The following is a 27,179-nucleotide window of genomic DNA, read 5'->3' on the forward strand; positions in this document are numbered from 1 at the left end:
AGAGAAAGCGAATGTAAAAGAAGCAAGTGTGCAGTGTAAAAAGTGAATGTAAAAATGGCATAGAGGAGAGTGACCCCTGCTGGTGGAAGTGAGGAAATGCAAAAGCCTACAGCACCTGGTATTCCCAGGCGGTCTCCCATCCAAGTACTAACCAGGCCCGACCCTGCTTAGCTTCCGAGATCAGACGAGATCGGGCGTGTTCAGGGTGGTGTGGCCGTAGGCAGAGACAGGCTTCTCACTTACTCCTCTTCTACTTTGCAGCCTGGCTGCTGGCAGCCTTTTGCACTACTTCACGCTAGACCTTTTTCTTCACTTTTTGCCTTCTCTTAAGGGAACTTCATACTCCAACAGGAGCAGTGCAAGAGCTGGGGGCGGCCCTTATACCCACAGGTGTTGTTCAGCAACCAGTCACAGGCCGCAGCCGCCCTCTTTCAAAAGGGCTGGGCGCAAGGTCTGCGCAGGGCTAAGAAACCATCCTGGGGGTGAAAGAAAGAGCAAGCTGGACCAGAGCCCATTGTCCAGGAGTCGGCTAAGGAAGAAGTTGAGATGGTTGCCCGTGCCTGGAAGCGAAGCTGCTTTTCAGTCAGCTTCTCTTTTCTTAGGGCACGTTGTCTGCAAAGATGTTCAGCCTGTGTTGCCCTGTAAATTGGTCTGCAGGTTACTAGCTATGGCTTCCAGCCCGGCGGGAGGCCCAGATACTATGGAAATGAAGCCTGCTATTATTAAAAGTAAAAAGCCACAACGCTGGTGGCCACCACGCCCGCTGCGGCTGCTAAGAGTGATAGCGGTAAGACTGAGAATACTAGGATTTTGCAAGGCCTAAAGAGTGCAAGAGAGAAAGCGAATGTAAAAGAAGCAAGTGTGCAGTGTAAATAGTGAAAGTAAAAATGGCATAGAGGAGAGTGACCCCTGCTGGTGGAAGTGAGGAAAAGCAAAAGCCTACAGCACCTGGTATTCCCAGGCGGTCTCCCATCCAAGTACTAACCAGGCCCGACGCTGCTTAGCTTCCGAGATCAGACAAGATCGGGCGTGTTCAGGGTGGTGTGGCCGTAGGCAGAGACAGACTTCTCACTTACTCCTCTTCTACTTTGCAGCCTGGCTGCTGGCAGCTCTTTGCACTACTTCACGCTAGACCTTTTTCTTCACTTTTTGCCTTCTCTTAAGGGAACTTCATACTCCAACAGGAGCAGTGCAAGAGCTGGGGGCGGCCCTTATACCCACAGGTGTTGTTCAGCAACCAGTCACAGGCCGCAGCCGCCCTCTTTCAAAAGGGCTGGGCGCAAGGTCTGCGCAGGGCTAAGAAACCATCCCGGGGGTGAAAGAAAGAGCAAGCTGGACCAGAGCCCATTGTCCAGGAGTCGGCTAAGGAAGAAGTTGAGATGGTTGCCCGTGCCTGGAAGCGAAGCTGCTTTTCAGTCAGCTTCTCTTTTATTAGGGCGCGTTGTCTGCAAAAATGTTCAGCCTGTGTTGCCCTGTAAATTGGTCTGCAGGTTACTAGCTATGGCTTCCAGCCCGGCGGGAGGCCCAGATACTATGGAAATGAAGCCTGCTATTATTAAAAGTAAAAAGCCACAACGCTGGTGGCCACCACGCCCGCTGCGGCTGCTAAGAGTGATAGCGGTAAGACTGAGAATACTAGGATTTTGCAAGGCCTAAAGAGTGCAAGAGAGAAAGCGAATGTAAAAGAAGCAAGTGTGCAGTGTAAAAAGTGAATGTAAAAATGGCATAGAGGAGAGTGACCCCTGCTGGTGGAAGTGAGGAAAAGCAAAAGCCTACAGCACCTGGTATTCCCAGGCGGTCTCCCATCCAAGTACTAACCAGGCCCGACCCTGCTTAGCTTCCGAGATCAGGCGTGTTCAGGGTGGTGTGGCCGTAGGCAGAGACAGGCTTCTCACTTACTCCTCTTCTACTTTGCAGCCTGGCTGCTGGCAGCCCTTTGCACTACTTCACGCTAGACCTTTTTCTTCACTTTTTGCCTTCTCTTAAGGGAACTTCATACTCCAACAGGAGCAGTGCAAGAGCTGGGGGCGGCCCTTATACCCACAGGTGTTGTTCAGCAACCAGTCACAGGCCGCAGCCGCCCTCTTTCAAAAGGGCTGGGCGCAAGGTCTGCGCAGGGCTAAGAAACCATCCCGGGGGTGAAAGAAAGAGCAAGCTGGACCAGAGCCCATTGTCCAGGAGTCGGCTAAGGAAGAAGTTGAGATGGTTGCCCGTGCCTGGAAGCGAAGCTGCTTTTCAGTCAGCTTCTCTTTTCTTAGGGCACGTTGTCTGCAAAGATGTTCAGCCTGTGTTGCCCTGTAAATTGGTCTGCAGGTTACTAGCTATGGCTTCCAGCCCGGCGGGAGGCCCAGATACTATGGAAATGAAGCCTGCTATTATTAAAAGTAAAAAGCCACAACGCTGGTGGCCACCACGCCCGCTGCGGCTGCTAAGAGTGATAGCGGTAAGACTGAGAATACTAGGATTTTGCAAGGCCTAAAGAGTGCAAGAGAGAAAGCGAATGTAAAAGAAGCAAGTGTGCAGTGTAAAAAGTGAATGTAAAAATGGCATAGAGGAGAGTGACCCCTGCTGGTGGAAGTGAGGAAAACCAAAAGCCTACAGCACCTGGTATTCCCAGGCGGTCTCCCATCCAAGTACTAACCAGGCCCGACCCTGCTTAGCTTCCGAGATCAGACGAGATCGGGCGTGTTCAGGGTGGTGTGGCCGTAGGCAGAGACAGGCTTCTCACTTACTCCTCTTCTACTTTGCAGCCTGGCTGCTGGCAGCCCTTTGCACTACTTCACGCTAGACCTTTTTCTTCACTTTTTGCCTTCTCTTAAGGGAACTTCATACTCCAACAGGAGCAGTGCAAGAGCTGGGGGCGGCCCTTATACCCACAGGTGTTGTTCAGCAACCAGTCACAGGCCGCAGCCGCCCTCTTTCAAAAGGGCTGGGCGCAAGGTCTGCGCAGGGCTAAGAAACCATCCCGGGGGTGAAAGAAAGAGCAAGCTGGACCAGAGCCCATTGTCCAGGAGTCGGCTAAGGAAGAAGTTGAGATGGTTGCCCGTGCCTGGAAGCGAAGCTGCTTTTCAGTCAGCTTCTCTTTTCTTAGGGCACGTTGTCTGCAAAGATGTTCAGCCTGTGTTGCCCTGTAAATTGGTCTGCAGGTTACTAGCTATGGCTTCCAGCCCGGCGGGAGGCCCAGATACTATGGAAATGAAGCCTGCTATTATTAAAAGTAAAAAGCCACAACGCTGGTGGCCACCACGCCCGCTGCGGCTGCTAAGAGTGATAGCGGTAAGACTGAGAATACTAGGATTTTGCAAGGCCTAAAGAGTGCAAGAGAGAAAGCGAATGTAAAAGAAGCAAGTGTGCAGTGTAAAAAGTGAATGTAAAAATGGCATAGAGGAGAGTGACCCCTGCTGGTGGAAGTGAGGAAAACCAAAAGCCTACAGCACCTGGTATTCCCAGGCGGTCTCCCATCCAAGTACTAACCAGGCCCGACCCTGCTTAGCTTCCGAGATCAGACGAGATCGGGCGTGTTCAGGGTGGTGTGGCCGTAGGCAGAGACAGGCTTCTCACTTACTCCTCTTCTACTTTGCAGCCTGGCTGCTGGCAGCCCTTTGCACTACTTCACGCTAGACCTTTTTCTTCACTTTTTGCCTTCTCTTAAGGGAACTTCATACTCCAACAGGAGCAGTGCAAGAGCTGGGGGCGGCCCTTATACCCACAGGTGTTGTTCAGCAACCAGTCACAGGCCGCAGCCGCCCTCTTTCAAAAGGGCTGGGCGCAAGGTCTGCGCAGGGCTAAGAAACCATCCCGGGGGTGAAAGAAAGAGCAAGCTGGACCAGAGCCCATTGTCCAGGAGTCGGCTAAGGAAGAAGTTGAGATGGTTGCCCGTGCCTGGAAGCGAAGCTGCTTTTCAGTCAGCTTCTCTTTTCTTAGGGCACGTTGTCTGCAAAGATGTTCAGCCTGTGTTGCCCTGTAAATTGGTCTGCAGGTTACTAGCTATGGCTTCCAGCCCGGCGGGAGGCCCAGATACTATGGAAATGAAGCCTGCTATTATTAAAAGTAAAAAGCCACAACGCTGGTGGCCACCACGCCCGCTGCGGCTGCTAAGAGTGATAGCGGTAAGACTGAGAATACTAGGATTTTGCAAGGCCTAAAGAGTGCAAGAGAGAAAGCGAATGTAAAAGAAGCAAGTGTGCAGTGTAAAAAGTGAATGTAAAAATGGCATAGAGGAGAGTGACCCCTGCTGGTGGAAGTGAGGAAAAGCAAAAGCCTACAGCACCTGGTATTCCCAGGCGGTCTCCCATCCAAGTACTAACCAGGCCCGACCCTGCTTAGCTTCCGAGATCAGACGAGATCGGGCGTGTTCAGGGTGGTGCGGCCGTAGGCAGAGACAGGCTTCTCACTTACTCCTCTTCTACTTTGCAGCCTGGCTGCTGGCAGCCCTTTGCACTACTTCACGCTAGACCTTCTTCTTCACTTTTTGCCTTCTCTTAAGGGAACTTCATACTCCAACAGGAGCAGTGCAAGAGCTGGGGGCGGCCCTTATACCCACAGGTGTTGTTCAGCAACCAGTCACAGGCCGCAGCCGCCCTCTTTCAAAAGGGCTGGGCGCAAGGTCTGCGCAGGGCTAAGAAACCATCCCGGGGGTAAAGAAAGAGCAAGCTGGACCAGAGCCCATTGTCCAGTAGTCGGCTAAGGAAGAAGTTGAGATGGTTGCCCGTGCCTGGAAGCGAAGCTGCTTTTCAGTCAGCTTCTCTTTTCTTAGGGCGCGTTGTCTGCAAAGATGTTCAGCCTGTGTTGCCCTGTAAATTGGTCTGCAGGTTACGAGCTATGGCTTCCAGCCCGGCGGGAGGCCCAGATACTATGGAAATGAAGCCTGCTATTATTAAAAGAAAAAAGCCACAACGCTGGTGGCCACCACGCCCGCTGCGGCTGCTAAGAGTGATAGCGGTAAGACTGAGAATACTAGGATTTTGCAAGGCCTAAAGAGTGCAAGAGAGAAAGCGAATGTAAAAGAAGCAAGTGTGCAGTGTAAAAAGTGAATGTAAAAATGGCATAGAGGAGAGTGACCCCTGCTGGTGGAAGTGAGGAAAAGCAAAAGCCTACAGCACCTGGTATTCCCAGGCGGTCTCCCATCCAAGTACTAACCAGGCCCGACCCTGCTTAGCTTCCGAGATCAGACGAGATCGGGCGTGTTCAGGGTGGTGTGGCCGTAGGCAGAGACAGGCTTCTCACTTACTCCTCTTCTACTTTGCAGCCTGGCTGCTGGCAGCCCTTTGCACTACTTCACGCTAGACCTTTTTCTTCACTTTTTGCCTTCTCTTAAGGGAACTTCATACTCCAACAGGAGCAGTGCAAGAGCTGGGGGCGGCCCTTATACCCACAGGTGTTGTTCAGCAACCAGTCACAGGCCGCAGCCGCCCTCTTTCAAAAGGGCTGGGCGCAAGGTCTGCGCAGGGCTAAGAAACCATCCCGGGGGTGAAAGAAAGAGCAAGCTGGACCAGAGCCCATTGTCCAGGAGTCGGCTAAGGAAGAAGTTGAGATGGTTGCCCGTGCCTGGAAGCGAAGCTGCTTTTCAGTCAGCTTCTCTTTTCTTAGGGCGCGTTGTCTGCAAAGATGTTCAGCCTGTGTTGCCCTGTAAATTGGTCTGCAGGTTACTAGCTATGGCTTTCAGCCCGGCGGGAGGCCCAGATACTATGGAAATGAAGCCTGCTATTATTAAAAGTAAAAAGCCACAACGCTGGTGGCCACCACGCCCGCTGCGGCTGCTAAGAGTGATAGCGGTAAGACTGAGAATACTAGGATTTTGCAAGGCCTAAAGAGTGCAAGAGAGAAAGCGAATGTAAAAGAAGCAAGTGTGCAGTGTAAAAAGTGAATGTAAAAATGGCATAGAGGAGAGTGACCCCTGCTGGTGGAAGTGAGGAAAAGCAAAAGCCTACAGCACCTGGTATTCCCAGGCGGTCTCCCATCCAAGTACTAACCAGGCCCGACCCTGCTTAGCTTCCGAGATCAGACGAGATCGGGCGTGTTCAGGGTGGTGTGGCCGTAGGCAGAGACAGGCTTCTCACTTACTCCTCTTCTACTTTGCAGCCTGGCTGCTGGCAGCTCTTTGCACTACTTCACGCTAGACCTTCTTCTTCACTTTTTGCCTTCTCTTAAGGGAACTTCATACTCCAACAGGAGCAGTGCAAGAGCTGGGGGGCGGCCCTTATACCCACAGGTGTTGTTCAGCAACCAGTCACAGGCCGCAGCCGCCCTCTTTCAAAAGGGCTGGGCGCAAGGTCTGCGCAGGGCTAAGAAACCATCCCGGGGGTGAAAGAAAGAGCAAGCTGGACCAGAGCCCATTGTCCAGTTGTCGGCTAAGGAAGAAGTTGAGATGGTTGCCCGTGCCTGGAAGCGAAGCTGCTTTTCAGTCAGCTTCTCTTTTCTTAGGGCGCGTTGTCTGCAAAGATGTTCAGCCTGTGTTGCCCTGTAAATTGGTCTGCAGGTTACTAGCTATGGCTTCCAGCCCGGCGGGAGGCCCAGATACTATGGAAATGAAGCCTGCTATTATTAAAAGTAAAAAGCCACAACGCTGGTGGCCACCACGCCCGCTGCGGCTGCTAAGAGTGATAGCGGTAAGACTGAGAATACTAGGATTTTGCAAGGCCTAAAGAGTGCAAGAGAGAAAGCGAATGTAAAAGAAGCAAGTGTGCAGTGTAAAAAGTGAATGTAAAAATGGCATAGAGGAGAGTGACCCCTGCTGGTGGAAGTGAGGAAAAGCAAAAGCCTACAGCACCTGGTATTCCCAGGCGGTCTCCCATCCAAGTACTAACCAGGCCCGACCCTGCTTAGCTTCCGAGATCAGACGAGATCGGGCGTGTTCAGGGTGGTGTGGCCGTAGGCGGAGACAGGCTTCTCACTTACTCCTCTTCTACTTTGCAGCCTGGCTGCTGGCAGCCCTTTGCACTACTTCACGCTAGACCTTTTTCTTCACTTTTTGCCTTCTCTTAAGGGAACTTCATACTCCAACAGGAGCAGTGCAAGAGCTGGGGGCGGCCCTTATACCCACAGGTGTTGTTCAGCAACCAGTCACAGGCCGCAGCCGCCCTCTTTCAAAAGGGCTGGGCGCAAGGTCTGCGCAGGGCTAAGAAACCATCCCGGGGGTGAAAGAAAGAGCAAGCTGGACCAGAGCCCATTGTCCAGTAGTCGGCTAAGGAAGAAGTTGAGATGGTTGCCCGTGCCTGGAAGCGAAGCTGCTTTTCAGTCAGCTTCTCTTTTCTTAGGGCGCGTTGTCTGCAAAGATGTTCAGCCTGTGTTGCCCTGTAAATTGGTCTGCAGGTTACTAGCTATGGCTTCCAGCCCGGCGGGAGGCCCAGATACTATGGAAATGAAGCCTGCTATTATTAAAAGAAAAAAGCCACAACGCTGGTGGCCACCACGCCCGCTGCGGCTGCTAAGAGTGATAGCGGTAAGACTGAGAATACTAGGATTTTGCAAGGCCTAAAGAGTGCAAGAGAGAAAGCGAATGTAAAAGAAGCAAGTGTGCAGTGTAAAAAGTGAATGTAAAAATGGCATAGAGGAGAGTGACCCCTGCTGGTGGAAGTGAGGAAAAGCAAAAGCCTACAGCACCTGGTATTCCCAGGCGGTCTCCCATCCAAGTACTAACCAGGCCTGACCCTGCTTAGCTTCCGAGATCAGACAAGATCGGGCGTGTTCAGGGTGGTGTGGCCGTAGGCAGAGACAGGCTTCTCACTTACTCCTCTTCTACTTTGCAGCCTGGCTGCTGGCAGCCTTTTGCACTACTTCACGCTAGACCTTTTTCTTCACTTTTTGCCTTCTCTTAAGGGAACTTCATACTCCAACAGGAGCAGTGCAAGAGCTGGGGGCGGCCCTTATACCCACAGGTGTTGTTCAGCAACCAGTCACAGGCCGCAGCCGCCCTCTTTCAAAAGGGCTGGGCGCAAGGTCTAAGCAGGGCTAAGAAACCATCCCGGGGGTGAAAGAAAGAGCAAGCTGGACCAGAGCCCATTGTCCAGGAGTCGGCTAAGGAAGAAGTTGAGATGGTTGCCCGTGCCTGGAAGCGAAGCTGCTTTTCAGTCAGCTTCTCTTTTATTAGGGCGCGTTGTCTGCAAAGATGTTCAGCCTGTGTTGCCCTGTAAATTGGTCTGCAGGTTACTAGCTATGGCTTCCAGCCCGGCGGGAGGCCCAGATACTATGGAAATGAAGCCTGCTATTATTAAAAGTAAAAAGCCACCACGCCCGCTGCGGCTGCTAAGAGTGATAGCGGTAAGACTGAGAATACTAGGATTTTGCAAGGCCTAAAGAGTGCAAGAGAGAAAGCGAATGTAAAAGAAGCAAGTGTGCAGTGTAAAAAGTGAATGTAAAAATGGCATAGAGGAGAGTGACCCCTGCTGGTGGAAGTGAGGAAAAGCAAAAGCCTACAGCACCTGGTATTCCCAGGCGGTCTCCCATCCAAGTACTAACCAGGCCCGATCCTGCTTAGCTTCCGAGATCAGACGAGATCGGGCGTGTTCAGGGTGGTGTGGCTGTAGGCAGAGACAGTCTTCTCACTTACTCCTCTTCTACTTTGCAGCCTGGCTGCTGGCAGCCCTTTGCACTACTTCACGCTAGACCTTTTTCTTCACTTTTTGCCTTCTCTTAAGGGAACTTCATACTCCAACAGGAGCAGTGCAAGAGCTGGGGGCGGCCCTTATACCCACAGGTGTTGTTCAGCAACCAGTCACAGGCCGCAGCCGCCCTCTTTCAAAAGGGCTGGGCGCAAGGTCTGCGCAGGGCTAAGAAACCATCCCGGGGGTGAAAGAAAGAGCAAGCTGGACCAGAGCCCATTGTCCAGTAGTCGGCTAAGGAAGAAGTTGAGATGGTTGCCCGTGCCTGGAAGCGAAGCTGCTTTTCAGTCAGCTTCTCTTTTCTTAGGGCGCGTTGTCTGCAAAGATGTTCAGCCTGTGTTGCCCTGTAAATTGGTCTGCAGGTTACTAGCTATGGCTTCCAGCCCGGCGGGAGGCCCAGATACTATGGAAATGAAGCCTGCTATTATTAAAAGAAAAAAGCCACAACGCTGGTGGCCACCACGCCCGCTGCGGCTGCTAAGAGTGATAGCGGTAAGACTGAGAATACTAGGATTTTGCAAGGCCTAAAGAGTGCAAGAGAGAAAGCGAATGTAAAAGAAGCAAGTGTGCAGTGTAAATAGTGAATGTAAAAATGGCATAGAGGAGAGTGACCCCTGCTGGTGGAAGTGAGGAAAAGCAAAAGCCTACAGCACCTGGTATTCCCAGGCGGTCTCCCATCCAAGTACTAACCAGGCCCGACCCTGCTTAGCTTCCGAGATCAGACGAGATCGGGCGTGTTCAGGGTGGTGTGGCCGTAGGCAGAGACAGGCTTCTCACTTACTCCTCTTCTACTTTGCAGCCTGGCTGCTGGCAGCCCTTTGCACTACTTCACGCTAGACCTTCTTCTTCACTTTTTGCCTTCTCTTAAGGGAACTTCATACTCCAACAGGAGCAGTGCAAGAGCTGGGGGGCGGCCCTTATACCCACAGGTGTTGTTCAGCAACCAGTCACAGGCCGCAGCCGCCCTCTTTCAAAAGGGCTGGGCGCAAGGTCTGCGCAGGGCTAAGAAACCATCCCGGGGGTGAAAGAAAGAGCAAGCTGGACCAGAGCCCATTGTCCAGGAGTCGGCTAAGGAAGAAGTTGAGATGGTTGCCCGTGCCTGGAAGCGAAGCTGCTTTTCAGTCAGCTTCTCTTTTCTTAGGGCACGTTGTCTGCAAAGATGTTCAGCCTGTGTTGCCCTGTAAATTGGTCTGCAGGTTACTAGCTATGGCTTCCAGCCCGGCGGGAGGCCCAGATACTATGGAAATGAAGCCTGCTATTATTAAAAGTAAAAAGCTACAACGCTGGTGGCCACCACGCCCGCTGCGGCTGCTAAGAGTGATAGCGGTAAGACTGAGAATACTAGGATTTTGCAAGGCCTAAAGAGTGCAAGAGAGAAAGCGAATGTAAAAGAAGCAAGTGTGCAGTGTAAAAAGTGAATGTAAAAATGGCATAGAGGAGAGTGACCCCTGCTGGTGGAAGTGAGGAAAAGCAAAAGCCTACAGCACCTGGTATTCCCAGGCGGTCTCCCATCCAAGTACTAACCAGGCCCGACCCTGCTTAGCTTCCGAGATCAGACGAGATCGGGCGTGTTCAGGGTGGTGTGGCCGTAGGCAGAGACAGGCTTCTCACTTACTCCTCTTCTACTTTGCAGCCTGGCTGCTGGCAGCTCTTTGCACTACTTCACGCTAGACCTTTTTCTTCACTTTTTGCCTTCTCTTAAGGGAACTTCATACTCCAACAGGAGCAGTGCAAGAGCTGGGGGCGGCCCTTATACCCACAGGTGTTGTTCAGCAACCAGTCACAGGCCGCAGCCGCCCTCTTTCAAAAGGGCTGGGCGCAAGGTCTGCGCAGGGCTAAGAAACCATCCCGGGGGTGAAAGAAAGAGCAAGCTGGACCAGAGCCCATTGTCCAGGAGTCGGCTAAGGAAGAAGTTGAGATGGTTGCCCGTGCCTGGAAGCGAAGCTGCTTTTCAGTCAGCTTCTCTTTTCTTAGGGCACGTTGTCTGCAAAGATGTTCAGCCTGTGTTGCCCTGTAAATTGGTCTGCAGGTTACTAGCTATGGCTTCCAGCCCGGCGGGAGGCCCAGATACTATGGAAATGAAGCCTGCTATTATTAAAAGTAAAAAGCCACAACGCTGGTGGCCACCACGCCCGCTGCGGCTGCTAAGAGTGATAGCGGTAAGACTGAGAATACTAGGATTTTGCAAGGCCTAAAGAGTGCAAGAGAGAAAGCGAATGTAAAAGAAGCAAGTGTGCAGTGTAAAAAGTGAATGTAAAAATGGCATAGAGGAGAGTGACCCCTGCTGGTGGAAGTGAGGAAAAGCAAAAGCCTACAGCACCTGGTATTCCCAGGCGGTCTCCCATCCAAGTACTAACCAGGCCCGACCCTGCTTAGCTTCCGAGATCAGACGAGATCGGGCGTGTTCAGGGTGGTGTGGCCGTAGGCAGAGACAGGCTTCTCACTTACTCCTCTTCTACTTTGCAGCCTGGCTGCTGGCAGCTCTTTGCACTACTTCACGCTAGACCTTCTTCTTCACTTTTTGCCTTCTCTTAAGGGAACTTCATACTCCAACAGGAGCAGTGCAAGAGCTGGGGGGCGGCCCTTATACCCACAGGTGTTGTTCAGCAACCAGTCACAGGCCGCAGCCGCCCTCTTTCAAAAGGGCTGGGCGCAAGGTCTGCGCAGGGCTAAGAAACCATCCCGGGGGTGAAAGAAAGAGCAAGCTGGACCAGAGCCCATTGTCCAGTTGTCGGCTAAGGAAGAAGTTGAGATGGTTGCCCGTGCCTGGAAGCGAAGCTGCTTTTCAGTCAGCTTCTCTTTTCTTAGGGCGCGTTGTCTGCAAAGATGTTCAGCCTGTGTTGCCCTGTAAATTGGTCTGCAGGTTACTAGCTATGGCTTCCAGCCCGGCGGGAGGCCCAGATACTATGGAAATGAAGCCTGCTATTATTAAAAGTAAAAAGCCACAACGCTGGTGGCCACCACGCCCGCTGCGGCTGCTAAGAGTGATAGCGGTAAGACTGAGAATACTAGGATTTTGCAAGGCCTAAAGAGTGCAAGAGAGAAAGCGAATGTAAAAGAAGCAAGTGTGCAGTGTAAAAAGTGAATGTAAAAATGGCATAGAGGAGAGTGACCCCTGCTGGTGGAAGTGAGGAAAAGCAAAAGCCTACAGCACCTGGTATTCCCAGGCGGTCTCCCATCCAAGTACTAACCAGGCCCGACCCTGCTTAGCTTACGAGATCAGACGAGATCGGGCGTGTTCAGGGTGGTGTGGCCGTAGGCGGAGACAGGCTTCTCACTTACTCCTCTTCTACTTTGCAGCCTGGCTGCTGGCAGCCCTTTGCACTACTTCACGCTAGACCTTTTTCTTCACTTTTTGCCTTCTCTTAAGGGAACTTCATACTCCAACAGGAGCAGTGCAAGAGCTGGGGGCGGCCCTTATACCCACAGGTGTTGTTCAGCAACCAGTCACAGGCCGCAGCCGCCCTCTTTCAAAAGGGCTGGGCGCAAGGTCTGCGCAGGGCTAAGAAACCATTCCGGGGGTGAAAGAAAGAGCAAGCTGGACCAGAGCCCATTGTCCAGTAGTCGGCTAAGGAAGAAGTTGAGATGGTTGCCCGTGCCTGGAAGCGAAGCTGCTTTTCAGTCAGCTTCTCTTTTCTTAGGGCGCGTTGTCTGCAAAGATGTTCAGCCTGTGTTGCCCTGTAAATTGGTCTGCAGGTTACTAGCTATGGCTTCCAGCCCGGCGGGAGGCCCAGATACTATGGAAATGAAGCCTGCTATTATTAAAAGTAAAAAGCCACAACGCTGGTGGCCACCACGCCCGCTGCGGCTGCTAAGAGTGATAGCGGTAAGACTGAGAATACTAGGATTTTGCAAGGCCTAAAGAGTGCAAGAGAGAAAGCGAATGTAAAAGAAGCAAGTGTGCAGTGTAAAAAGTGAATGTAAAAATGGCATAGAGGAGAGTGACCCCTGCTGGTGGAAGTGAGGAAAAGCAAAAGCCTACAGCACCTGGTATTCCCAGGCGGTCTCCCATCCAAGTACTAACCAGGCCCGACCCTGCTTAGCTTCCGAGATCAGACGAGATCGGGCGTGTTCAGGGTGGTGTGGCCGTAGGCAGAGACAGGCTTCTCACTTACTCCTCTTCTACTTTGCAGCCTGGCTGCTGGCAGCTCTTTGCACTACTTCACGCTAGACCTTCTTCTTCACTTTTTGCCTTCTCTTAAGGGAACTTCATACTCCAACAGGAGCAGTGCAAGAGCTGGGGGGCGGCCCTTATACCCACAGGTGTTGTTCAGCAACCAGTCACAGGCCGCAGCCGCCCTCTTTCAAAAGGGCTGGGCGCAAGGTCTGCGCATGGCTAAGAAACCATCCCGGAGGTGAAAGAAAGAGCAAGCTGGACCAGAGCCCATTGTCCAGTAGTCGGCTAAGGAAGAAGTTGAGATGGTTGCCCGTGCCTGGAAGCGAAGCTGCTTTTCAGTCAGCTTCTCTTTTCTTAGGGCGCGTTGTCTGCAAAGATGTTCAGCCTGTGTTGCCCTGTAAATTGGTCTGCAGGTTACTAGCTATGGCTTCCAGCCCGGCGGGAGGCCCAGATACTATGGAAATGAAGCCTGCTATTATTAAAAGTAAAAAGCCACAACGCTGGTGGCCACCACGCCCGCTGCGGCTGCTAAGAGTGATAGCGGTAAGACTGAGAATACTAGGATTTTGCAAGGCCTAAAGAGTGCAAGAGAGAAAGCGAATGTAAAAGAAGCAAGTGTGCAGTGTAAAAAGTGAATGTAAAAATGGCATAGAGGAGAGTGACCCCTGCTGGTGGAAGTGAGGAAAAGCAAAAGCCTACAGCACCTGGTATTCCCAGGCGGTCTCCCATCCAAGTACTAACCAGGCCCGATCCTGCTTAGCTTCCGAGATCAGACGAGATCGGGCGTGTTCAGGGTGGTGTGGCTGTAGGCAGAGACAGTCTTCTCACTTACTCCTCTTCTACTTTGCAGCCTGGCTGCTGGCAGCCCTTTGCACTACTTCACGCTAGACCTTTTTCTTCACTTTTTGCCTTCTCTTAAGGGAACTTCATACTCCAACAGGAGCAGTGCAAGAGCTGGGGGCGGCCCTTATACCCACAGGTGTTGTTCAGCAACCAGTCACAGGCCGCAGCCGCCCTCTTTCAAAAGGGCTGGGCGCAAGGTCTGCGCAGGGCTAAGAAACCATCCCGGGGGTGAAAGAAAGAGCAAGCTGGACCAGAGCCCATTGTCCAGTAGTCGGCTAAGGAAGAAGTTGAGATGGTTGCCCGTGCCTGGAAGCGAAGCTGCTTTTCAGTCAGCTTCTCTTTTCTTAGGGCGCGTTGTCTGCAAAGATGTTCAGCCTGTGTTGCCCTGTAAATTGGTCTGCAGGTTACTAGCTATGGCTTCCAGCCCGGCGGGAGGCCCAGATACTATGGAAATGAAGCCTGCTATTATTAAAAGAAAAAAGCCACAACGCTGGTGGCCACCACGCCCGCTGCGGCTGCTAAGAGTGATAGCGGTAAGACTGAGAATACTAGGATTTTGCAAGGCCTAAAGAGTGCAAGAGAGAAAGCGAATGTAAAAGAAGCAAGTGTGCAGTGTAAAAAGTGAATGTAAAAATGGCATAGAGGAGAGTGACCCCTGCTGGTGGAAGTGAGGAAAAGCAAAAGCCTACAGCACCTGGTATTCCCAGGCGGTCTCCCATCCAAGTACTAACCAGGCCCGACCCTGCTTAGCTTCCGAGATCAGACGAGATCGGGCGTGTTCAGGGTGGTGTGGCCGTAGGCAGAGACAGGCTTCTCACTTACTCCTCTTCTACTTTGCAGCCTGGCTGCTGGCAGCTCTTTGCACTACTTCACGCTAGACCTTTTTCTTCACTTTTTGCCTTCTCTTAAGGGAACTTCATACTCCAACAGGAGCAGTGCAAGAGCTGGGGGCGGCCCTTATACCCACAGGTGTTGTTCAGCAACCAGTCACAGGCCGCAGCCGCCCTCTTTCAAAAGGGCTGGGCGCAAGGTCTGCGCAGGGCTAAGAAACCATCCCGGGGGTGAAAGAAAGAGCAAGCTGGACCAGAGCCCATTGTCCAGGAGTCGGCTAAGGAAGAAGTTGAGATGGTTGCCCGTGCCTGGAAGCGAAGCTGCTTTTCAGTCAGCTTCTCTTTTCTTAGGGCACGTTGTCTGCAAAGATGTTCAGCCTGTGTTGCCCTGTAAATTGGTCTGCAGGTTACTAGCTATGGCTTCCAGCCCGGCGGGAGGCCCAGATACTATGGAAATGAAGCCTGCTATTATTAAAAGTAAAAAGCCACAACGCTGGTGGCCACCACGCCCGCTGCGGCTGCTAAGAGTGATAGCGGTAAGACTGAGAATACTAGGATTTTGCAAGGCCTAAAGAGTGCAAGAGAGAAAGCGAATGTAAAAGAAGCAAGTGTGCAGTGTAAAAAGTGAATGTAAAAATGGCATAGAGGAGAGTGACCCCTGCTGGTGGAAGTGAGGAAAAGCAAAAGCCTACAGCACCTGGTATTCCCAGGCGGTCTCCCATCCAAGTACTAACCAGGCCCGACCCTGCTTAGCTTCCGAGATCAGACGAGATCGGGCGTGTTCAGGGTGGTGTGGCCGTAGGCAGAGACAGGCTTCTCACTTACTCCTCTTCTACTTTGCAGCCTGGCTGCTGGCAGCCCTTTGCACTACTTCACGCTAGACCTTTTTCTTCACTTTTTGCCTTCTCTTAAGGGAACTTCATACTCCAACAGGAGCAGTGCAAGAGCTGGGGGGCGGCCCTTATACCCACAGGTGTTGTTCAGCAACCAGTCACAGGCCGCAGCCGCCCTCTTTCAAAAGGGCTGGGCGCAAGGTCTGCGCAGGGCTAAGAAACCATCCCGGGGGTGAAAGAAAGAGCAAGCTGGACCAGAGCCCATTGTCCAGGAGTCGGCTAAGGAAGAAGTTGAGATGGTTGCCCGTGCCTGGAAGCGAAGCTGCTTTTCAGTCAGCTTCTCTTTTCTTAGGGCACGTTGTCTGCAAAGATGTTCAGCCTGTGTTGCCCTGTAAATTGGTCTGCAGGTTACTAGCTATGGCTTCCAGCCCGGCGGGAGGCCCAGATACTATGGAAATGAAGCCTGCTATTATTAAAAGTAAAAAGCCACAACGCTGGTGGCCACCACACCCGCTGCGGCTGCTAAGAGTGATAGCGGTAAGACTGAGAATACTAGGATTTTGCAAGGCCTAAAGAGTGCAAGAGAGAAAGCGAATGTAAAAGAAGCAAGTGTGCAGTGTAAAAAGTGAATGTAAAAATGGCATAGAGGAGAGTGACCCCTGCTGGTGGAAGTGAGGAAAAGCAAAAGCCTACAGCACCTGGTATTCCCAGGCGGTCTCCCATCCAAGTACTAACCAGGCCCGACCCTGCTTAGCTTCCGAGATCAGACGAGATCGGGCGTGTTCAGGGTGGTGTGGCCGTAGGCGGAGACAAACTTCTCACTTACTCCTCTTCTACTTTGCAGCCTGGCTGCTGGCAGCTCTTTGCACTACTTCACGCTAGACCTTTTTCTTCACTTTTTGCCTTCTCTTAAGGGAACTTCATACTCCAACAGGAGCAGTGCAAGAGCTGGGGGCGGCCCTTATACCCACAGGTGTTGTTCAGCAACCAGTCACAGGCCGCAGCCGCCCTCTTTCAAAAGGGCTGGGCGCAAGGTCTGCGCAGGGCTAAGAAACCATCCCGGGGGTGAAAGAAAGAGCAAGCTGGACCAGAGCCCATTGTCCAGGAGTCGGCTAAGGAAGAAGTTGAGATGGTTGCCCGTGCCTGGAAGCGAAGCTGCTTTTCAGTCAGCTTCTCTTTTCTTAGGGCACGTTGTCTGCAAAGATGTTCAGCCTGTGTTGCCCTGTAAATTGGTCTGCAGGTTACTAGCTATGGCTTCCAGCCCGGCGGGAGGCCCAGATACTATGGAAATGAAGCCTGCTATTATTAAAAGTAAAAAGCCACAACGCTGGTGGCCACCACGCCCGCTGCGGCTGCTAAGAGTGATAGCGGTAAGACTGAGAATACTAGGATTTTGCAAGGCCTAAAGAGTGCAAGAGAGAAAGCGAATGTAAAAGAAGCAAGTGTGCAGTGTAAAAAGTGAATGTAAAAATGGCATAGAGGAGAGTGACCCCTGCTGGTGGAAGTGAGGAAAAGCAAAAGCCTACAGCACCTGGTATTCCCAGGCGGTCTCCCATCCAAGTACTAACCAGGCCCGACCCTGCTTAGCTTCCGAGATCAGACGAGAAAAGGCGTGTTCAGGGTGGTGTGGCTGTAGGCAGAGACAGGTTTCTCACTTACTCCTCTTCTACTTTGCAGCCTGGCTGCTGGCAGCCCTTTGCACTACTTCACGCTAGACCTTTTTCTTCACTTTTTGCCTTCTCTTAAGGGAACTTCATACTCCAACAGGAGCAGTGCAAGAGCTGGGGGCGGCCCTTATACCCACAGGTGTTGTTCAGCAACCAGTCACAGGCCGCAGCCGCCCTCTTTCAAAAGGGCTGGGCGCAAGGTCTGCGCAGGGCTAAGAAACCATCCCGGGGGTGAAAGAAAGAGCAAGCTGGACCAGAGCCCATTGTCCAGTAGTCGGCTAAGGAAGAAGTTGAGATGGTTGCCCGTGCCTGGAAGCGAAGCTGCTTTTCAGTCAGCTTCTCTTTTCTTAGGGCGCGTTGTCTGCAAAGATGTTCAGCCTGTGTTGCCCTGTAAATTGGTCTGCAGGTTACTAGCTATGGCTTCCAGCCCGGCGGGAGGCCCAGATACTATGGAAATGAAGCCTGCTATTATTAAAAGAAAAAAGCCACAACGCTGGTGGCCACCACGCCTGCTGCGGCTGCTAAGAGTGATAGCGGTAAGACTGAGAATACTAGGATTTTGCAAGGCCTAAAGAGTGCAAGAGAGAAAGCGAATGTAAAAGAAGCAAGTGTGCAGTGTAAAAAGTGAATGTAAAAATGGCATAGAGGAGAGTGACCCCTGCTGGTGGAAGTGAGGAAAAGCAAAAGCCTACAGCACCTGGTATTCCCAGGCGGTCTCCCATCCAAGTACTAACCAGGCCCGACCCTGCTTAGCTTCCGAGATCAGGCGTGTTCAGGGTGGTGTGGCCGTAGGCAGAGACAGGCTTCTCACTTACTCCTCTTCTACTTTGCAGCCTGGCTGCTGGCAGCCCTTTGCACTACTTCACGCTAGACCTTCTTCTTCACTTTTTGCCTTCTCTTAAGGGAACTTCATACTCCAACAGGAGCAGTGCAAGAGCTGGGGGCGGCCCTTATACCCACAGGTGTTGTTCAGCAACCAGTCACAGGCCGCAGCCGCCCTCTTTCAAAAGGGCTGGGCGCAAGGTCTGCGCAGGGCTAAGAAACCATCCCGGGGGTGAAAGAAAGAGCAAGCTGGACCAGAGCCCATTGTCCAGGAGTCGGCTAAGGAAGAAGTTGAGATGGTTGCCCGTGCCTGGAAGCGAAGCTGCTTTTCAGTCAGCTTCTCTTTTCTTAGGGCGCGTTGTCTGCAAAGATGTTCAGCCTGTGTTGCCCTGTAAATTGGTCTGCAGGTTACTAGCTATGGCTTCCAGCCCGGCGGGAGGCCCAGATACTATGGAAATGAAGCCTGCTATTATTAAAAGTAAAAAGCTACAACGCTGGTGGCCACCACGCCCGCTGCGGCTGCTAAGAGTGATAGCGGTAAGACTGAGAATACTAGGATTTTGCAAGGCCTAAAGAGTGCAAGAGAGAAAGCGAATGTAAAAGAAGCAAGTGTGCAGTGTAAAAAGTGAATGTAAAAATGGCATAGAGGAGAGTGACCCCTGCTGGTGGAAGTGAGGAAAAGCAAAAGTCTACAGCACCTGGTATTCCCAGGCGGTCTCCCATCCAAGTACTAACCAGGCCCGACCCTGCTTAGCTTCCGAGATCAGACGAGATCGGGCGTGTTCAGGGTGGTGTGGCTGTAGGCAGAGACAGGCTTCTCACTTACTCCTCTTCTACTTTGCAGCCTGGCTGCTGGCAGCTCTTTGCACTACTTCACGCTAGACCTTTTTCTTCACTTTTTGCCTTCTCTTAAGGGAACTTCATACTCCAACAGGAGCAGTGCAAGAGCTGGGGGCGGCCCTTATACCCACAGGTGTTGTTCAGCAACCAGTCACAGGCCGCAGCCGCCCTCTTTCAAAAGGGCTGGGCGCAAGGTCTGCGCAGGGCTAAGAAACCATCCCGGGGGTGAAAGAAAGAGCAAGCTGGACCAGAGCCCATTGTCCAGTAGTCGGCTAAGGAAGAAGTTGAGATGGTTGCCCGTGCCTGGAAGCGAAGCTGCTTTTCAGTCAGCTTCTCTTTTCTTAGGGCGCGTTGTCTGCAAAGATGTTCAGCCTGTGTTGCCCTGTAAATTGGTCTGCAGGTTACTAGCTATGGCTTCCAGCCCGGCGGGAGGCCCAGATACTATGGAAATGAAGCCTGCTATTATTAAAAGAAAAAAGCCACAACGCTGGTGGCCACCACGCCCGCTGCGGCTGCTAAGAGTGATAGCGGTAAGACTGAGAATACTAGGATTTTGCAAGGCCTAAAGAGTGCAAGAGAGAAAGCGAATGTAAAAGAAGCAAGTGTGCAGTGTAAAAAGTGAATGTAAAAATGGCATAGAGGAGAGTGACCCCTGCTGGTGGAAGTGAGGAAAAGCAAAAGCCTACAGCACCTGGTATTCCCAGGCGGTCTCCCATCCAAGTACTAACCAGGCCCGACCCTGCTTAGCTTCCGAGATCAGACGAGATCGGGCGTGTTCAGGGTGGTGTGGCCGTAGGCAGAGACAGGCTTCTCACTTACTCCTCTTCTACTTTGCAGCCTGGCTGCTGGCAGCCCTTTGCACTACTTCACGCTAGACCTTTTTCTTCACTTTTTGCCTTCTCTTAAGGGAACTTCATACTCCAACAGGAGCAGTGCAAGAGCTGGGGGCGGCCCTTATACCCACAGGTGTTGTTCAGCAACCAGTCACAGGCCGCAGCCGCCCTCTTTCAAAAGGGCTGGGCGCAAGGTCTGCGCAGGGCTAAGAAACCATCCCGGGGGTGAAAGAAAGAGCAAGCTGGACCAGAGCCCATTGTCCAGGAGTCGGCTAAGGAAGAAGTTGAGATGGTTGCCCGTGCCTGGAAGCGAAGCTGCTTTTCAGTCAGCTTCTCTTTTATTAGGGCGCGTTGTCTGCAAAGATGTTCAGCCTGTGTTGCCCTGTAAATTGGTCTGCAGGTTACTAGCTATGGCTTCCAGCCCGGCGGGAGGCCCAGATACTATGGAAATGAAGCCTGCTATTATTAAAAGTAAAAAGCCACAACGCTGGTGGCCACCACGCCCGCTGCGGCTGCTAAGAGTGATAGCGGTAAGACTGAGAATACTAGGATTTTGCAAGGCCTAAAGAGTGCAAGAGAGAAAGCGAATGTAAAAGAAGCAAGTGTGCAGTGTAAAAAGTGAATGTAAAAATGGCATAGAGGAGAGTGACCCCTGCTGGTGGAAGTGAGGAAAAGCAAAAGCCTACAGCACCTGGTATTCCCAGGCGGTCTCCCATCCAAGTACTAACCAGGCCCGACCCTGCTTAGCTTCCGAGATCAGACGAGATCGGACGTGTTCAGGGTGGTGTGGCCGTAGGCAGAGACAGGCTTCTCACTTACTCCTCTTCTACTTTGCAGCCTGGCTGCTGGCAGCTCTTTGCACTACTTCACGCTAGACCTTTTTCTTCACTTTTTGCCTTCTCTTAAGGGAACTTCATACTCCAACAGGAGCAGTGCAAGAGCTGGGGGCGGCCCTTATACCCACAGGTGTTGTTCAGCAACCAGTCACAGGCCGCAGCCGCCCTCTTTCAAAAGGGCTGGGCGCAAGGTCTGCGCAGGGCTAAGAAACCATCCCGGGGGTGAAAGAAAGAGCAAGCTGGACCAGAGCCCATTGTCCAGGAGTCGGCTAAGGAAGAAGTTGAGATGGTTGCCCGTGCCTGGAAGCGAAGCTGCTTTTCAGTCAGCTTCTCTTTTCTTAGGGCGCGTTGTCTGCAAAGATGTTCAGCCTGTGTTGCCCTGTAAATTGGTCTGCAGGTTACTAGCTATGGCTTCCAGCCCGGCGGGAGGCCCAGATACTATGGAAATGAAGCCTGCTATTATTAAAAGTAAAAAGCCACAACGCTGGTGGCCACCACGCCCGCTGCGGCTGCTAAGAGTGATAGCGGTAAGACTGAGAATACTAGGATTTTGCAAGGCCTAAAGAGTGCAAGAGAGAAAGCGAATGTAAAAGAAGCAAGTGTGCAGTGTAAAAAGTGAATGTAAAAATGGCATAGAGGAGAGTGACCCCTGCTGGTGGAAGTGAGGAAAAGCAAAAGCCTACAGCACCTGGTATTCCCAGGCGGTCTCCCATCCAAGTACTAACCAGGCCCGACCCTGCTTAGCTTCCGAGATCAGACGAGATCGGGCGTGTTCAGGGTGGTGTGGCCGTAGGCAGAGACAGGCTTCTCACTTACTCCTCTTCTACTTTGCAGCCTGGCTGCTGGCAGCCCTTTGCACTACTTCACGCTAGACCTTCTTCTTCACTTTTTGCCTTCTCTTAAGGGAACTTCATACTCCAACAGGAGCAGTGCAAGAGCTGGGGGGCGGCCCTTATACCCACAGGTGTTGTTCAGCAACCAGTCACAGGCCGCAGCCGCCCTCTTTCAAAAGGGCTGGGCGCAAGGTCTGCGCAGGGCTAAGAAACCATCCCGGGGGTGAAAGAAAGAGCAAGCTGGACCAGAGCCCATTGTCCAGGAGTCGGCTAAGGAAGAAGTTGAGATGGTTGCCCGTGCCTGGAAGCGAAGCTGCTTTTCAGTCAGCTTCTCTTTTCTTAGGGCGCGTTGTCTGCAAAGATGTTCAGCCTGTGTTGCCCTGTAAATTGGTCTGCAGGTTACTAGCTATGGCTTCCAGCCCGGCGGGAGGCCCAGATACTATGGAAATGAAGCCTGCTATTATTAAAAGTAAAAAGCCACAACGCTGGTGGCCACCACGCCCGCTGCGGCTGCTAAGAGTGATAGCGGTAAAACTGAGAATACTAGGATTTTGCAAGGCCTAAAGAGTGCAAGAGAGAAAGCGAATGTAAAAGAAGCAAGTGTGCAGTGTAAAAAGTGAATGTAAAAATGGCATAGAGGAGAGTGACCCCTGCTGGTGGAAGTGAGGAAAAGCAAAAGCCTACAGCACCTGGTATTCCCAGGCGGTCTCCCATCCAAGTACTAACCAGGCCCGACCCTGCTTAGCTTCCGAGACCAGACGAGATCGGGCGTGTTCAGGGTGGTGTGGCCGTAGGCAGAGACAGGCTTCTCACTTACTCCTCTTCTACTTTGCAGCCTGGCTGCTGGCAGCTCTTTGCACTACTTCACGCTAGACCTTTTTCTTCACTTTTTGCCTTCTCTTAAGGGAACTTCATACTCCAACAGGAGCAGTGCAAGAGCTGGGGGGCGGCCCTTATACCCACAGGTGTTGTTCAGCAACCAGTCACAGGCCGCAGCCGCCCTCTTTCAAAAGGGCTGGGCGCAAGGTCTGCGCAGGGCTAAGAAACCATCCCGGGGGTGAAAGAAAGAGCAAGCTGGACCAGAGCCCATTGTCCAGGAGTCGGCTAAGGAAGAAGTTGAGATGGTTGCCCGTGCCTGGAAGCGAAGCTGCTTTTCAGTCAGCTTCTCTTTTCTTAGGGCGCGTTGTCTGCAAAGATGTTCAGCCTGTGTTGCCCTGTAAATTGGTCTGCAGGTTACTAGCTATGGCTTCCAGCCCGGCGGGAGGCCCAGATACTATGGAAATGAAGCCTGCTATTATTAAAAGTAAAAAGCCACAACGCTGGTGGCCACCACGCCCGCTGCGGCTGCTAAGAGTGATAGCGGTAAGACTGAGAATACTAGGATTTTGCAAGGCCTAAAGAGTGCAAGAGAGAAAGCGAATGTAAAAGAAGCAAGTGTGCAGTGTAAAAAGTGAATGTAAAAATGGCATAGAGGAGAGTGACCCCTGCTGGTGGAAGTGAGGAAAAGCAAAAGCCTACAGCACCTGGTATTCCCAGGCGGTCTCCCATCCAAGTACTAACCAGGCCCGACCCTGCTTAGCTTCCGAGATCAGGCGTGTTCAGGGTGGTGTGGCCGTAGGCAGAGACAGGCTTCTCACTTACTCCTCTTCTACTTTGCAGCCTGGCTGCTGGCAGCTCTTTGCACTACTTCACGCTAGACCTTCTTCTTCACTTTTTGCCTTCTCTTAAGGGAACTTCATACTCCAACAGGAGCAGTGCAAGAGCTGGGGGGCGGCCCTTATACCCACAGGTGTTGTTCAGCAACCAGTCACAGGCCGCAGCCGCCCTCTTTCAAAAGGGCTGGGCGCAAGGTCTGCGCAGGGCTAAGAAACCATCCCGGGGGTGAAAGAAAGAGCAAGCTGGACCAGAGCCCATTGTCCAGTAGTCGGCTAAGGAAGAAGTTGAGATGGTTGCCCGTGCCTGGAAGCGAAGCTGCTTTTCAGTCAGCTTCTCTTTTCTTAGGGCGCGTTGTCTGCAAAGATGTTCAGCCTGTGTTGCCCTGTAAATTGGTCTGCAGGTTACTAGCTATGGCTTCCAGCCCGGCGGGAGGCCCAGATACTATGGAAATGAAGCCTGCTATTATTAAAAGTAAAAAGCCACAACGCTGGTGGCCACCACGCCCGCTGCGGGTGCTAAGAGTGATAGCGGTAAGACTGAGAATACTAGGATTTTGCAAGGCCTAAAGAGTGCAAGAGAGAAAGCGAATGTAAAAGAAGCAAGTGTGCAGTGTAAAAAGTGAATGTAAAAATGGCATAGAGGAGAGTGACCCCTGCTGGTGGAAGTGAGGAAAAGCAAAAGCCTACAGCACCTGGTATTCCCAGGCGGTCTCCCATCCAAGTACTAACCAGGCCCGACCCTGCTTAGCTTCCGAGATCAGACGAGATCGGGCGTGTTCAGGGTGGTGTGGCCGTAGGCGGAGACAGGCTTCTCACTTACTCCTCTTCTACTTTGCAGCCTGGCTGCTGGCAGCTCTTTGCACTACTTCACGCTAGACCTTTTTCGTCACTTTTTGCCTTCTCTTAAGGGAACTTCATACTCCAACAGGAGCAGTGCAAGAGCTGGGGGCGGCCCTTATACCCACAGGTGTTGTTCAGCAACCAGTCACAGGCCGCAGCCGCCCTCTTTCAAAAGGGCTGGGCGCAAGGTCTGCGCAGGGCTAAGAAACCATCCCGGGGGTGAAAGAAAGAGCAAGCTGGACCAGAGCCCATTGTCCAGGAGTCGGCTAAGGAAGAAGTTGAGATGGTTGCCCGTGCCTGGAAGCGAAGCTGCTTTTCAGTCAGCTTCTCTTTTCTTAGGGCACGTTGTCTGCAAAGATGTTCAGCCTGTGTTGCCCTGTAAATTGGTCTGCAGGTTACTAGCTATGGCTTCCAGCCCGGCGGGAGGCCCAGATACTATGGAAATGAAGCCTGCTATTATTAAAAGTAAAAAGCCACAACGCTGGTGGCCAGCACGCCCGCTGCGGCTGCTAAGAGTGATAGCGGTAAGACTGAGAATACTAGGATTTTGCAAGGCCTAAAGAGTGCAAGAGAGAAAGCGAATGTAAAAGAAGCAAGTGTGCAGTGTAAAAAGTGAATGTAAAAATGGCATAGAGGAGAGTGACCCCTGCTGGTGGAAGTGAGGAAAAGCAAAAGCCTACAGCACCTGGTATTCCCAGGCGGTCTCCCATCCAAGTACTAACCAGGCCCGACCCTGCTTAGCTTCCGAGATCGGGCGTGTTCAGGGTGGTGTGGCCGTAGGCAGAGACAGGCTTCTCACTTACTCCTCTTCTACTTTGCAGCCTGGCTGCTGGCAGCCCTTTGCACTACTTCACGCTAGACCTTTTTCTTCACTTTTTGCCTTCTCTTAAGGGAACTTCATACTCCAACAGGAGCAGTGCAAGAGCTGGGGGCGGCCCTTATACCCACAGGTGTTGTTCAGCAACCAGTCACAGGCCGCAGCCGCCCTCTTTCAAAAGGGCTGGGCGCAAGGTCTGCGCAGGGCTAAGAAACCATCCCGGGGGTGAAAGAAAGAGCAAGCTGGACCAGAGCCCATTGTCCAGTAGTCGGCTAAGGAAGAAGTTGAGATGGTTGCCCGTGCCTGGAAGCGAAGCTGCTTTTCAGTCAGCTTCTCTTTTCTTAGGGCGCGTTGTCTGCAAAGATGTTCAGCCTGTGTTGCCCTGTAAATTGGTCTGCAGGTTACGAGCTATGGCTTCCAGCCCGGCGGGAGGCCCAGATACTATGGAAATGAAGCCTGCTATTATTAAAAGAAAAAAGCCACAACGCTGGTGGCCACCACGCCCGCTGCGGCTGCTAAGAGTGATAGCGGTAAGACTGAGAATACTAGGATTTTGCAAGGCCTAAAGAGTGCAAGAGAGAAAGCGAATGTAAAAGAAGCAAGTGTGCAGTGTAAAAAGTGAATGTAAAAATGGCATAGAGGAGAGTGACCCCTGCTGGTGGAAGTGAGGAAAAGCAAAAGCCTACAGCACCTGGTATTCCCAGGCGGTCTCCAATCCAAGTACTAACCAGGCCCAACCCTGCTTAGCTTCCGAGATCAGACGAGATCGGGCGTGTTCAGGGTGGTGTGGCCGTAGGCAGAGACAGGCTTCTCACTTACTCCTCTTCTACTTTGCAGCCTGGCTGCTGGCAGCTCTTTGCACTACTTCACGCTAGACCTTCTTCTTCACTTTTTGCCTTCTCTTAAGGGAACTTCATACTCCAACAGGAGCAGTGCAAGAGCTGGGGGGCGGCCCTTATACCCACAGGTGTTGTTCAGCAACCAGTCACAGGCCGCAGCCGCCCTCTTTCAAAAGGGCTGGGCGCAAGGTCTGCGCAGGGCTAAGAAACCATCCCGGGGGTGAAAGAAAGAGCAAGCTGGACCAGAGCCCATTGTCCAGTAGTCGGCTAAGGAAGAAGTTGAGATGGTTGCCCGTGCCTGGAAGCGAAGCTGCTTTTCAGTCAGCTTCTCTTTTCTTAGGGCGCGTTGTCTGCAAAGATGTTCAGCCTGTGTTGCCCTGTAAATTGGTCTGCAGGTTACTAGCTATGGCTTCCAGCCCGGCGGGAGGCCCAGATACTATGGAAATGAAGCCTGCTATTATTAAAAGTAAAAAGCCACAACGCTGGTGGCCACCACGCCCGCTGCGGCTGCTAAGAGTGATAGCGGTAAGACTGAGAATACTAGGATTTTGCAAGGCCTAAAGAGTGCAAGAGAGAAAGCGAATGTAAAAGAAGCAAGTGTGCAGTGTAAAAAGTGAATGTAAAAATGGCATAGAGGAGAGTGACCCCTGCTGGTGGAAGTGAGGAAAAGCAAAAGCCTACAGCACCTGGTATTCCCAGGCGGTCTCCCATCCAAGTACTAACCAGGCCCGACCCTGCTTAGCTTCCGAGATCAGACGAGATGGGGCGTGTTCAGGGTGGTGTGGCCGTAGGCAGAGACAGGTTTCTCACTTACTCCTCTTCTACTTTGCAGCCTGGCTGCTGGCAGCCCTTTGCACTACTTCACGCTAGACCTTTTTCTTCACTTTTTGCCTTCTCTTAAGGGAACTTCATACTCCAACAGGAGCAGTGCAAGAGCTGGGGGCGGCCCTTATACCCACAGGTGTTGTTCAGCAACCAGTCACAGGCCGCAGCCGCCCTCTTTCAAAAGGGCTGGGCGCAAGGTCTGCGCAGGGCTAAGAAACCATCCCGGGGGTGAAAGAAAGAGCAAGCTGGACCAGAGCCCATTGTCCAGGAGTCGGCTAAGGAAGAAGTTGAGATGGTTGCCCGTGCCTGGAAGCGAAGCTGCTTTTCAGTCAGCTTCTCTTTTCTTAGGGCACGTTGTCTGCAAAGATGTTCAGCCTGTGTTGCCCTGTAAATTGGTCTGCAGGTTACTAGCTATGGCTTCCAGCCCGGCGGGAGGCCCAGATACTATGGAAATGAAGCCTGCTATTATTAAAAGTAAAAAGCCACAACGCTGGTGGCCACCACGCCCGCTGCGGCTGCTAAGAGTGATAGCGGTAAGACTGAGAATACTAGGATTTTGCAAGGCCTAAAGAGTGCAAGAGAGAAAGCGAATGTAAAAGAAGCAAGTGTGCAGTGTAAAAAGTGAATGTAAAAATGGCATAGAGGAGAGTGACCCCTGCTGGTGGAAGTGAGGAAAAGCAAAAGCCTACAGCACCTGGTATTCCCAGGCGGTCTCCCATCCAAGTACTAACCAGGCCCGACCCTGCTTAGCTTCCGAGATCAGACGAGATCGGGCGTGTTCAGGGTGGTGTGGCCGTAGGCAGAGACAGGCTTCTCACTTACTCCTCTTCTACTTTGCAGCCTGGCTGCTGGCAGCCCTTTGCACTACTTCACGCTAGACCTTTTTCTTCACTTTTTGCCTTCTCTTAAGGGAACTTCATACTCCAACAGGAGCAGTGCAAGAGCTGGGGGGCGGCCCTTATACCCACAGGTGTTGTTCAGCAACCAGTCACAGGCCGCAGCCGCCCTCTTTCAAAAGGGCTGGGCGCAAGGTCTGCGCAGGGCTAAGAAACCATCCCGGGGGTGAAAGAAAGAGCAAGCTGGACCAGAGCCCATTGTCCAGTAGTCGGCTAAGGAAGAAGTTGAGATGGTTGCCCGTGCCTGGAAGCG

The 27,179-nt window shown here is 52.3% G+C and overlaps 29 non-coding genes and 4 pseudogenes across 29 annotated transcripts; all 33 read right to left on the reverse strand.

Annotated features, from left to right (window-relative positions):
• Positions 1-103: 103 nt before the first annotated feature.
• On the reverse strand, positions 104-222 carry LOC142191262 (5S ribosomal RNA). Its single transcript, XR_012714868.1, has one exon. It is a non-coding gene; the product is annotated as a 5S ribosomal RNA (ribosomal RNA).
• Positions 223-936: 714 nt separating this feature from the next.
• Positions 937-1,055, reverse strand: LOC142190198 (5S ribosomal RNA). Its single transcript, XR_012714126.1, has one exon. It is a non-coding gene; the product is annotated as a 5S ribosomal RNA (ribosomal RNA).
• Positions 1,056-1,769: 714 nt separating this feature from the next.
• Positions 1,770-1,878, reverse strand: LOC142190381 (5S ribosomal RNA; annotated as a pseudogene).
• Positions 1,879-2,592: 714 nt separating this feature from the next.
• Positions 2,593-2,711, reverse strand: LOC142191263 (5S ribosomal RNA). Its single transcript, XR_012714869.1, has one exon. It is a non-coding gene; the product is annotated as a 5S ribosomal RNA (ribosomal RNA).
• Positions 2,712-3,425: 714 nt separating this feature from the next.
• On the reverse strand, positions 3,426-3,544 carry LOC142191264 (5S ribosomal RNA). The gene has a single exon (XR_012714870.1). It is a non-coding gene; the product is annotated as a 5S ribosomal RNA (ribosomal RNA).
• A 714-nt stretch (positions 3,545-4,258) lies between these two features.
• On the reverse strand, positions 4,259-4,377 carry LOC142189828 (5S ribosomal RNA). The gene has a single exon (XR_012713780.1). It is a non-coding gene; the product is annotated as a 5S ribosomal RNA (ribosomal RNA).
• A 713-nt stretch (positions 4,378-5,090) lies between these two features.
• LOC142191265 (5S ribosomal RNA) lies at positions 5,091-5,209 on the reverse strand. The gene has a single exon (XR_012714871.1). It is a non-coding gene; the product is annotated as a 5S ribosomal RNA (ribosomal RNA).
• A 714-nt stretch (positions 5,210-5,923) lies between these two features.
• LOC142191267 (5S ribosomal RNA) lies at positions 5,924-6,042 on the reverse strand. The gene has a single exon (XR_012714872.1). It is a non-coding gene; the product is annotated as a 5S ribosomal RNA (ribosomal RNA).
• A 715-nt stretch (positions 6,043-6,757) lies between these two features.
• Positions 6,758-6,876, reverse strand: LOC142191268 (5S ribosomal RNA). The gene has a single exon (XR_012714873.1). It is a non-coding gene; the product is annotated as a 5S ribosomal RNA (ribosomal RNA).
• A 714-nt stretch (positions 6,877-7,590) lies between these two features.
• Positions 7,591-7,709, reverse strand: LOC142190193 (5S ribosomal RNA). The gene has a single exon (XR_012714121.1). It is a non-coding gene; the product is annotated as a 5S ribosomal RNA (ribosomal RNA).
• Positions 7,710-8,408: 699 nt separating this feature from the next.
• LOC142189977 (5S ribosomal RNA) lies at positions 8,409-8,527 on the reverse strand. Its single transcript, XR_012713919.1, has one exon. It is a non-coding gene; the product is annotated as a 5S ribosomal RNA (ribosomal RNA).
• A 714-nt stretch (positions 8,528-9,241) lies between these two features.
• On the reverse strand, positions 9,242-9,360 carry LOC142191269 (5S ribosomal RNA). The gene has a single exon (XR_012714874.1). It is a non-coding gene; the product is annotated as a 5S ribosomal RNA (ribosomal RNA).
• A 715-nt stretch (positions 9,361-10,075) lies between these two features.
• On the reverse strand, positions 10,076-10,194 carry LOC142191270 (5S ribosomal RNA). Its single transcript, XR_012714875.1, has one exon. It is a non-coding gene; the product is annotated as a 5S ribosomal RNA (ribosomal RNA).
• Positions 10,195-10,908: 714 nt separating this feature from the next.
• Positions 10,909-11,027, reverse strand: LOC142191272 (5S ribosomal RNA). Its single transcript, XR_012714877.1, has one exon. It is a non-coding gene; the product is annotated as a 5S ribosomal RNA (ribosomal RNA).
• Positions 11,028-11,742: 715 nt separating this feature from the next.
• Positions 11,743-11,861, reverse strand: LOC142190036 (5S ribosomal RNA). Its single transcript, XR_012713974.1, has one exon. It is a non-coding gene; the product is annotated as a 5S ribosomal RNA (ribosomal RNA).
• Positions 11,862-12,575: 714 nt separating this feature from the next.
• Positions 12,576-12,694, reverse strand: LOC142191273 (5S ribosomal RNA). The gene has a single exon (XR_012714878.1). It is a non-coding gene; the product is annotated as a 5S ribosomal RNA (ribosomal RNA).
• Positions 12,695-13,409: 715 nt separating this feature from the next.
• LOC142189979 (5S ribosomal RNA) lies at positions 13,410-13,528 on the reverse strand. Its single transcript, XR_012713921.1, has one exon. It is a non-coding gene; the product is annotated as a 5S ribosomal RNA (ribosomal RNA).
• A 714-nt stretch (positions 13,529-14,242) lies between these two features.
• LOC142191274 (5S ribosomal RNA) lies at positions 14,243-14,361 on the reverse strand. Its single transcript, XR_012714879.1, has one exon. It is a non-coding gene; the product is annotated as a 5S ribosomal RNA (ribosomal RNA).
• A 714-nt stretch (positions 14,362-15,075) lies between these two features.
• On the reverse strand, positions 15,076-15,194 carry LOC142191275 (5S ribosomal RNA). The gene has a single exon (XR_012714880.1). It is a non-coding gene; the product is annotated as a 5S ribosomal RNA (ribosomal RNA).
• Positions 15,195-15,909: 715 nt separating this feature from the next.
• LOC142191276 (5S ribosomal RNA) lies at positions 15,910-16,028 on the reverse strand. Its single transcript, XR_012714881.1, has one exon. It is a non-coding gene; the product is annotated as a 5S ribosomal RNA (ribosomal RNA).
• Positions 16,029-16,742: 714 nt separating this feature from the next.
• LOC142190303 (5S ribosomal RNA) lies at positions 16,743-16,861 on the reverse strand. Its single transcript, XR_012714224.1, has one exon. It is a non-coding gene; the product is annotated as a 5S ribosomal RNA (ribosomal RNA).
• A 714-nt stretch (positions 16,862-17,575) lies between these two features.
• LOC142190382 (5S ribosomal RNA) lies at positions 17,576-17,684 on the reverse strand (annotated as a pseudogene).
• A 714-nt stretch (positions 17,685-18,398) lies between these two features.
• On the reverse strand, positions 18,399-18,517 carry LOC142189902 (5S ribosomal RNA). The gene has a single exon (XR_012713850.1). It is a non-coding gene; the product is annotated as a 5S ribosomal RNA (ribosomal RNA).
• A 714-nt stretch (positions 18,518-19,231) lies between these two features.
• On the reverse strand, positions 19,232-19,350 carry LOC142191277 (5S ribosomal RNA). Its single transcript, XR_012714882.1, has one exon. It is a non-coding gene; the product is annotated as a 5S ribosomal RNA (ribosomal RNA).
• Positions 19,351-20,064: 714 nt separating this feature from the next.
• On the reverse strand, positions 20,065-20,183 carry LOC142189860 (5S ribosomal RNA). Its single transcript, XR_012713810.1, has one exon. It is a non-coding gene; the product is annotated as a 5S ribosomal RNA (ribosomal RNA).
• A 714-nt stretch (positions 20,184-20,897) lies between these two features.
• On the reverse strand, positions 20,898-21,016 carry LOC142191278 (5S ribosomal RNA). The gene has a single exon (XR_012714883.1). It is a non-coding gene; the product is annotated as a 5S ribosomal RNA (ribosomal RNA).
• A 715-nt stretch (positions 21,017-21,731) lies between these two features.
• Positions 21,732-21,850, reverse strand: LOC142189822 (5S ribosomal RNA). Its single transcript, XR_012713774.1, has one exon. It is a non-coding gene; the product is annotated as a 5S ribosomal RNA (ribosomal RNA).
• Positions 21,851-22,565: 715 nt separating this feature from the next.
• Positions 22,566-22,674, reverse strand: LOC142190383 (5S ribosomal RNA; annotated as a pseudogene).
• Positions 22,675-23,389: 715 nt separating this feature from the next.
• On the reverse strand, positions 23,390-23,508 carry LOC142191279 (5S ribosomal RNA). The gene has a single exon (XR_012714884.1). It is a non-coding gene; the product is annotated as a 5S ribosomal RNA (ribosomal RNA).
• A 714-nt stretch (positions 23,509-24,222) lies between these two features.
• On the reverse strand, positions 24,223-24,331 carry LOC142190333 (5S ribosomal RNA; annotated as a pseudogene).
• Positions 24,332-25,045: 714 nt separating this feature from the next.
• LOC142190075 (5S ribosomal RNA) lies at positions 25,046-25,164 on the reverse strand. Its single transcript, XR_012714011.1, has one exon. It is a non-coding gene; the product is annotated as a 5S ribosomal RNA (ribosomal RNA).
• A 715-nt stretch (positions 25,165-25,879) lies between these two features.
• LOC142190152 (5S ribosomal RNA) lies at positions 25,880-25,998 on the reverse strand. Its single transcript, XR_012714082.1, has one exon. It is a non-coding gene; the product is annotated as a 5S ribosomal RNA (ribosomal RNA).
• Positions 25,999-26,712: 714 nt separating this feature from the next.
• On the reverse strand, positions 26,713-26,831 carry LOC142191280 (5S ribosomal RNA). The gene has a single exon (XR_012714885.1). It is a non-coding gene; the product is annotated as a 5S ribosomal RNA (ribosomal RNA).
• Between the last annotated feature and the right edge of the window lie 348 nt (positions 26,832-27,179).

This window comes from Leptodactylus fuscus, chromosome 1, assembly GCF_031893055.1.
Source record: "Leptodactylus fuscus isolate aLepFus1 chromosome 1, aLepFus1.hap2, whole genome shotgun sequence".
Classification (NCBI taxonomy): Eukaryota; Metazoa; Chordata; class Amphibia; order Anura; family Leptodactylidae; genus Leptodactylus; species Leptodactylus fuscus.